Source organism: Condylura cristata, unplaced genomic scaffold (assembly GCF_000260355.1).
Source record: "Condylura cristata isolate star-nosed mole 26May11 unplaced genomic scaffold, ConCri1.0 scaffold00014, whole genome shotgun sequence".
Lineage (NCBI taxonomy): Eukaryota > Metazoa > Chordata > Mammalia > Eulipotyphla > Talpidae > Condylura > Condylura cristata.
The window spans coordinates 51,993,138-52,002,442 of NW_004567115.1; positions in this window are offsets into that span (position 1 = coordinate 51,993,138).

Consider the following 9,305-nt stretch of genomic DNA (forward strand, 5'->3'; position numbering starts at 1 on the left):
AGGGTTAATAACTCTAGAGAGACTGTTGAGCTATGAGAGGACAGAAATGCGTCTATTTCGGTCCACACGGCTATAGAGCAGTATCCAGGGAAACACACACACAAAATGCATATGCAGAGTTTCAGAACACTGAACATTTCACTTCCAAATCCTTTTTTTCTTAAAAATTATTTCATTGAGGTACGACTGACATGTAAAAAGCTGTACAGATATGTCTATGACTTGAGTTCAGGGATAAGAACACACCCATGAAGCCATTACCAACATCAAGACCATAAACATCACTTTCAAGTTACCTTTAACCCCTGTTATGCTGTTGTTGATCACAACTGTGTGGTCAGAACACAACATGATCCAACTCCTTTTTAATTTAACTGTTCCTTCTGCCTGAAATAAGACACATTCCTCCTCCCCCTTCCCTCATGTATTTGTCAGCCAAGGTGCCTTTCAAGGTCAGCTCAGATATTACAACTCCAAGAAGTGTTCACCCTCTGATTGGAATTCATCTTTCATCACCCTAATTGCACATACCTTTCTATGGCCTTTATTACGATCTATCGGATCCTTCGCTGCAACTACCAACACTCAGTCCCATGGATCAACAGTATCCATGGAACATTCTATGGCTTGCTAGTGATTACTAATAGCTAGGGGTTATGGTGACTCACTGTGATGTTCACACAGCACTGATGAGGTCTGGGACAAGCCAGGCACTGAGTAACATTTGTGGGACCCACAGCCAAACAACAGATTTCTGTCACTGCTTCTCTCCGCCACACCTAGCCCTTCACCAACAGTTTCTTCCTCCTGGCGCCACACTGCTTGCATCAAATACAACTTAACATAAATATGCTGCTGCCTGGGGCTCTGGCCCCTTTGGGTTTCCAGTGATTGTGTGTGTGTGTGTGTTGTGTTGTCACTGTTTATTTTAACAGACTGATTTGTTTACATTTCTTGCCTTTATCAGGCCGGTGTCTTAAGCACAGAGAAACTATTTCTGGCTGTTCTGTTTTCCAAGGAAGCCTTGCAATTTCTTTTAAGGTCACAGACGTCTTTCATTTCTTTGAATCTGCTATGCACCAAGTAAGACTTGCAGTTACAGAAACCATTGTTTTCTCAAAAGTCTAGAAATGGCTCGCAAGATGTAATTAATTGCCCGGTGCAAACGCTAGAACACAAGTAACTCAATGTTGGCTGTGTGGAAGAATCGCACTGGACTCGTGACTGGAAGATCTTGGCACAGGAACACACAGAGCCGGAGCATGTGAATGAACACAGAACAGGTTCGAGCCACAGGGCATCATCACAGCACTGTGTGCAAGCAGCAGGCCACGCAGGTCGGAGACAGCAGGCGCCGGGGCCACTGCTCTTCCAGCAGCCTGCAGTGAAGGCCAATGACATCGCACCACCGTAAACCCAAGGGTAAAACCGTCACCGGAAAAGATGTTCGCCTGGAAGATACCAAGAGAGTGAAGTGGAAGTACTGCCCAAAGTAAAGACAGAAGATTCAACAAAGGGCTGGACAGAGACCACAACATAAGACAATACCTTCTTCCAAGTGACATATGGGAGTTGGAGCAGATTCTACTTAAAGCAACGATCAAAAAGATAAATGATCATCAAAAAGCTTAAGTAAAAGCCATTGTATGTTCTCAGATTCAGTTATGTTGAGTCAAATTGTTTCCTTAAATTTAAAAAAACTTAATACCAATAAAAAATAAAATGGGTTTTTACTGGGAATTAATCTAAATTGTACATGAAAGCTTAAATCCTAAATTTTATGTGGAAAAAATTGAGTGCAGTCTGAAAAATTCTGAAGAGCTATGAGCATGGACAAGTACTACGAGATACTAAAACACACTCCAAAGCTATGAGGCGGAAGCATTTACTAGTGGAACATTAACAAACCAAGTAGAACAGAAGAGTTGAAAAGGAAACAGAAATAAGCATAGATGCTTTTGTAAACAGAGATGATGTTCTGCCTCATACTCATGAGCGAATAATCAAGTGAGAAAACTGGAACAAACAGTTTTCCCCCATCTGCAGAGACAGGAGATGGACTGGTAACACGGCGCGTGCCGGTGGGCTGCTGATGGGGCTCTACCGGGGTCTTCGGCCAATAAAACAAAATGAAAAATGCACGCCTTGTGAACCAGCAGTCTCACCACACATTCCCAAAGGCCTCACAGAGATCACCCCCAGCACAATTTCTAATCACAAATTTCCTTGGATGAGTTAGGCTTCCATCTCCGTCAAACACTATGCAACTGTGCAACCGGCGCTTCAGACAACAGTGTGAGCCGTTTTTGAGACGTGTGGATAAATTTCACGTTATGTATTGTTAGTAGCAAAAACTGCTTTCTGAAATGAGTGACTTTCACAAAATAGCGGGAGGCAGTCAAGTCGTGGCGGAACTGTGTCTCCTAGTTTCACAGCTGTGAATGTGCTCTTCTCCTTCACGTGGTGACAATACCGTCTACTAGAAATATTTTTAAAGTTAAGCTTCGTGGGAACCAAAATACAATAGCTAAAAACTATGTAACTGTACAGGATCCAGTGACATGAAAATAAGGTAATGATAGGAGTTACATTCATGAATCTACATTAGAAAACCTACCTAGGCATTATAATGCTATAAAGCTTAACTCTGAGTCACTGTGGCATCAGTTAAATGAGTCAGGCTGGAAAGAGAGAAACCAAAGGTGTTTTTAAAGGGTGACCACCTGGCATAGGTGTGTTTTTGCAGGATGCAGGTGTTCACGGCTGGCTGCTGGCAAGTCGAACCTTTGATCACGTGGCAGGATCTTCCTCCTTCCTGGGTAAACCGGTGATCCAGGGCCCCTGGTATTTCCAGACCACTGTGGGCTGTGAGTGGAGGAGCAGCATCAAAAGCCAGCTTGTGGGCAGACTGGAAGGGGACCTGGACGCTGGCCAGGGTTTGTCTGAAGTGGGCATTCTCCTTCTCAGCTGGGGGAGCCTTCTCATTCCACAGGCGACCATCTCCTGGCTGAGCTCTTTTTCTCAGGAGATGCTCGTGTTCTGTGGGTGGTCCTCTCCAGTCCTCTTACCACGTCACTGGCCTCGTTGATGCTGGGGCTGTTGTTCTCAGTGGCTGGCCAGTGGTTTCCTTCTGCACTGATATCCTCAGCACTGCCTGCAAACTCCAGATGTAACTCGGGCAGCAGCTAGAGCGTCAGCTGAAGCTTCAGAATCTCACTTCTGAGCTGAGAAATTTAGAGACGCCTGCTCGCTTTGAGGCTTTTACTGATAATTTGTCTGGTTGGTATCATTCGACACTCTTCACCCAGTGTAGGGGATAGTGCTCTTTTTCTCCTGCTTGCCTTAGGGGACACTTGAGAGTCTGCAGTACAAATGAGAGGCTTCAGGTCCTCTGCAAACAGAGCCGGGGAGTGGTGCCTCCCCTGCATCTCATTTTCCCTCTCCTGAGGAGCCCACCTCTGCATGCTCCGCCTGAGGAGACCAAGCCTCCAGAGGGTCTTCAGGATGACGTCGGCCAGGGTCGTGGTGGGCTCCCTCGGTCATCTGGCATCCGCAGCACTCTGACATGTCTCCTCATTCCCACAGTCCTCACACAATCCACCTTGGGACAGCGATTCAGACTGAGCTGAGGTAACTGGGCTCCCGGAAGGGATCGCCCACACCAACCATCAATTTCTTCGAAGGTGTCATGGTCACTTGGAGGTTCTCCATGTGGTTTCATGTGAGGTAGGTGGGCTTCCAACACGTCTCCAGCAGACGGCATCTGTCCCTAGAGGCCTGGCATTCAGCCCACCGGGAAATATAAACCGGAGGACTGGCTTTTCTGCTGTACGCCACATTCACAGCAACGTTATTCCTAAGAAGCAAAGGGCAGAACCACCCCGGTGTCCACTGACCGATGAGCGAATGAACACACAAAACTCACTCAGCCAACAGAAAATGACTCAGCTTTTAAAAAGCGAAGAAACTCTGACAAGCCCTATGTGCATGACCGTGAAGACAGGCAGTGGAGATGGCGCACAACAGCCCAAGGCGCCTGGTGTGCCTCAAATGCACTTAGACTGGCTGAGGCAGACAGTTTTATACTTATATATGGAGTCGCGGGTATGATATGGAGTATAATGCATACATATAAACATATGACATGTATGTCTGTATTTGTGTAAGCATATTTATCTATTCCACAATTAAAAAACATCATACAAATTAGAAACCTGAGGCAACCGACAGCAAGAACAGAAAGTGAATTTGTCAGGTGAAAGCCTTCCCCAAAGAAAAACCCAAGCCCAGATGATTTCACAGTGAATTCAATCAAGGATCTTCACATCTTCCGTACGGAGGGGACAGTTCCCAATTCCGTATAAGAGCAACAATACTCCAATACCAAAGGGAGACAAAGATAAACACACAAAGACCAATTTCTTTTGATACAGATGAAAAATCTAACAAAACAGCAAACCAAATCAAGCAATAGACAAAAGATTTTCATGATGTCTAAGCAGGCATTTTTCCTACAGTGCAAGATGCTTTAGTATCCAAAGTCCCATTAAGACGAGATCCCGTATTTACATGATTGACAGTGAAGCCACATGGTCCTCACATACACAAAGGTAAACCATGAGATAAAATTCATGATAAAGATGCTCAACAATCTACAGACAGAATGGAATGTTCTTAACTTGACAAAGGGCATTTATGAAAAACCTACACCTCACATCTTATTGGAAGACAGATACTCTCGCACTGTTAGGAGGGGGGGAGAGGGGCAAGGATCTCTGCCTGCATCACTTTTTTTTTAATTTAAAGATTTATTTATTTATGCACACGATAATGGGGGTGTAGGCCAGAGGTGTGTGGGGGGTTGAGATTTCACCAGAGACAGAGTGGGGAGCAGGACAGGCAGACTGACTGAAATCCACTGCTGAGGGGAGCAGCGGGGACACAGGAGAGATCTCCTGTGGCCTGTGGGTTACCTCCCTGGCTGGCCAGGGAATGGTTTCGTGCTGCAGTGGCTGGCGACAGCTTAACAGCAATATCTTTAGCTCCTGCACCATAGGGGCTTGCCTGCCTGCACCAATTCTACTCAATATGCAATTGAGGTTCTAGTCTGTGCAATTATACAAGGAAAAAAATGAAAACATGGAGAAATTTAAAATAAAAAATTAAGTCCACACAATCAATTATAAGAATCAAAAGTAGAAACAATCCAAAGTCCATCAGCTGGTACCTGGAGTAGCAAAACGTGCATCCACACAGTGAAATATGACTGAGCACCTCACACTACGATGTGGAGGGGCCTCAGAGTGGGCGTGCCACAGGGGCAGTCAGATAGGAGACCAACCCTGGAAGAGGCAATGCACTTCAAATGGCCAGAAAGGGTGACATTATCAATAGACAGGAGGCAGATTACTGGTTGTCTGGGCCTGGAATGGTGATGGGAACTGGCTGCTAGTAAGCACAGGGATCTTTCTGGAGTATTGGACATACTGCCTAACGTTGGGGATGGAAGTTGTACAACTCTATACATTTCCTAAAAGTCATTACGTTCTATCCTTTAATGCAAATTTAGGATAGAATTATATGCATGGAAGGCCTATTTATGCCTCAGCACAAGTTTTTAAAAAGTAGTAATTACAAGTGTCCTATTTCATTTTTTAATAAAACTGCTTGTTTGCCTGTGTTTGCATATGCTGCAAAAACAAGGGAAGTAAGATAATAAATGAGAACATCTACTCATACCTTCTTGTATTTTGTTGGAAGAAAAAATGCAGAAATACTTAGGAAAAGATGCTCTACTCAGGCCACAACTGAGAACTGGATTAGGCAAGATGCTTTATTACTCACCTCTCCCACCCCTTCAGAAACACGAGTTACGAAAAATAAACTACCTTAAGGGCCCAAGAGGGTTAGTTTTGCAATTCCTATTAAAGAGCCACCTCCTTGAACATCATCTATCTGCTTATCTATACTTGAGAGAGTGCAAGTTCATTGGTCTCGTGTTTTCAATAAATTTAAGTGTTTAGGCCTTCAAGGCATTTCCTGCAAATATACGGGCAATCAGGGACAGTTCAGACTTCCTGGCTTCTCTTACTGAAGTTCCCACCACCCAGCTCTGGTCTGTACCCAGAAGGCCTCAGGGGCGCCTTCCTATTCTGACACTGGCAGCTCTGTTCCCACCCTGCCTTTCCTCACAGCCCCACCCCTTTCTCAGCCCTCGAAGATGGGAGATGACTACTTTCATCTGGCCGCCACCCCCCCACCTCTTTTTAAAAGATTTATTTATTTTTTAATGCACACAAGAACTGGGCTGTAGGCCGGAAAGGCGGGGGTGAAAGATTTACCAGAGACAGAGTGGGGAGCAGAACAGGAGGACCCACTGAAATCCACTGCTGAGGGGAGCAGTGGGGAGACAGGAGAGTTTGCAGGGCCCTGTGGGTCTCTCCCTGGCCGGGATGGAACTCAGGCCTTAGAGGTGAGAGCACAGACTTTAACCTCTGTGCCATGGGAGGCTCTAACCACCACTTCTGATGGGGTGCAGGGGTTCTCTCTGCCATTTATGCAACCTGGGTTCAGCTGTCTCTCTAGTCTGCTTGGCCGTGTGAGACCAAAACTCAACTATGATGTAGGCAGCAGCATCGATTAAAAAAATTTCTTTTAAAGATCCTGTGATACCTTCTTTTTAATCTGAAGAGGTGTCCCTTCCTGACATTCCCCACATCCATGTGTCACTACTGTACAGATGTCTACTAAATGTGGCTAAAGTTCAGAGTACATGGAGAGGGTGTGAGGACAGAAGACAGTTCTATCGGTCAGAGGAAGGGGCTAGAGGGCATTGCTGGCGAGGGGAAGATCTGCTCTCATACTCTACTGGCACGACGGTCAGCAGTGGGCACGCTGGCCCTGTGTGCCAGACTCTGAGATGACGCATTCTTAGACTCCGTTGACTATGTTTTGGCCACTGCATCAATGAAAGTAGCTGCCCCAGGGCGCGCTGGTGTCCACACGAGGGAACAACCGTAACACTGTCTGGATGACATCGCCGGCTGACCAGGCGTCACTCCAGGCTAGAAGGGGCAAACTTGCCTGTCTACTGCAACAGGTCAAGTACTGCCGCAAGGCCTGGCCCTGGGGAGTTCGGGGAGAGCTGCTGAATGAGTAAATGATGGCAGCTTGAGGGCAGTTTATGAGGGGCAAGTTTTCCTTTGGAAAGCTAGGTTCTCCTGTGGTAGAGGCTAGGCTACACTCTAGCCTTGCCACGATGGGCAGGCGGCGGAGGATGCCAGAGCAAATTGGAATGGGACACGAGCGAGGAGCGCCCCGGTCACACAGCAAGACTGCTAGTGCACAGGGCGCCAGCCACCAGGCTGCCCGGCAGGCTGCCCACTGTGCTGGGAGGTGTCCTTCTGCTTAGATGGGTGACCCAGAGCAGAGGCAGGACGTTTTCTACACTCAACTATTATTACCGAAAACAATCTTTCATCCTTATACTCTTGTGTTGAGGTAAGTAGAAAAGATCTAATCTTCAGGATAACAATTTAGGGCTTTGAAATGCAGGAGTCCAATGTCCATTTCAGTCACAGAGCAGGCTACAGACTAAGCAACCTGGTCTTCCATCACAACTAGATTTTCGAGCCTGAGAAAATCTGAAAGAGGGAAAAAGCCTATCTTGGGAGGCAGCGATAAAACTTGACCTTTCAAAGCCTGAAATGATATTGCATCATAAAGGCACATGAGGGCACTCTAACCAACCTTCACAGGGAACCCGAGTCAAGAGAGCAAAATCAGGGGGGCCTTTTAGTAAAACGCGAAAGATTTATACGCTCTGAAGAGAAACCAGAGTATTGGGGGGGGGGACCTTTTAAGGGCTGCACAGCGATGATGGCTGAGAGGCTGGCGCCATGCGCATGTGCGACTCAGTGTGATTCTGCTCTTGATCTGAATTCTCAGAAGCCAAAGGGATGCTGCAATTCTGTAACTCAGAGACAGAATACACCAGGCTCAGACCCAAATTGAGGATTAACCACACCCTTTTTTAGTGATTTGTTAAACTGACCTTGGGGCAGGACTTGCCCCTTTCAAGCAGAAATCTACAGAAACTGCAATTCCACTTGGTGTTTTACTTCTCCACTGGGAGCAGTCCTCGATCCATTTCTTTGCTCCATCTGTTTCCCCAGGAGAAATAGTGAGTCAAAAGTTTGAGCCTTCCCCAGAAAGCCAGGAGTAATGGAACAGTATTTTGCACAAAGGAGCACAGACCAGTGAAGAACACATCTCCCAGTCTTCTTGAGTTTTAGTATTTGTAAATACAACTAAAGCATATAATTGCCTCCATCAAATTCAAAAAGTATAACCAACAAGCATTTACATGACCTTTCTTGCAGACCTTTAACAAGAGAGCAGAGTGCCATGGATTCTGAAGCAATCAGACTCATTCACTAAAGATTATCTATCATTAATCTTAAAAGTCACATTCAAATCTGAGCATCAGCAAAATTCCAAATAATTCCTTGTCATCGATCTTTGGGGTCAAATGTAAGCGTTAAAATGGAAAGTATGAACACTTTGAGGGCTGAGGGAATATACTGTGCTTGCATAATAAACCTTTGTTGACTGAATAAACTAGATTCTCTCTGGAACTGTCTCTACAATATATGACACAGGTTGCATTCCTGAACAGCTTCTTCCTACTGTAGTCTCATTAATCTTCATCTATTTGAATGACTAGATTCCTGTGGGTTTTTTGTTGTTGCTAGATTTTTTTTAAGGGCCCCAGAGAATTCTAGTTTCTTTCCTTACCCTGACGGATAATAGCACATACTCTGAAATGTGCTAATTTGGCAATAGATTTCTAGTGTTTTTTCCTTTTAAAAATCCTGAAGGGGCCAATGCATTTCATACTAGAATACCACATATTAGAGATAGTCATTAAAATCTTTTGCGATGGTATGTAAGGAGATAGCCAAGGATTACATGGGAATGACATCCATGTCTCTCCCTGGGTGTGTGAAAAGGCACCAAGGGGGAGATGGGCCAGGGAGAGAACTCCCTCTGATATCAGTGACTGAACTGGGCAGAGTATAAAACCAAACTTGGGCCCTCTCTGGGTCCTATCAATCAACAAGGACATTTCCAAAGTTTAATCTTTTTAAGATCTTGATTTAACCACGCTTACATTTAGAGCTCATTAAAGAGAAACAGTCTTATAGGTGCATGCTTTTTAATGCTGTACACCTGCAACTTAAAATATGCTATAATGCAATGTTGCTGCAACAAAAGAATGAAGACTGGCTTGAACAAGAGACAAG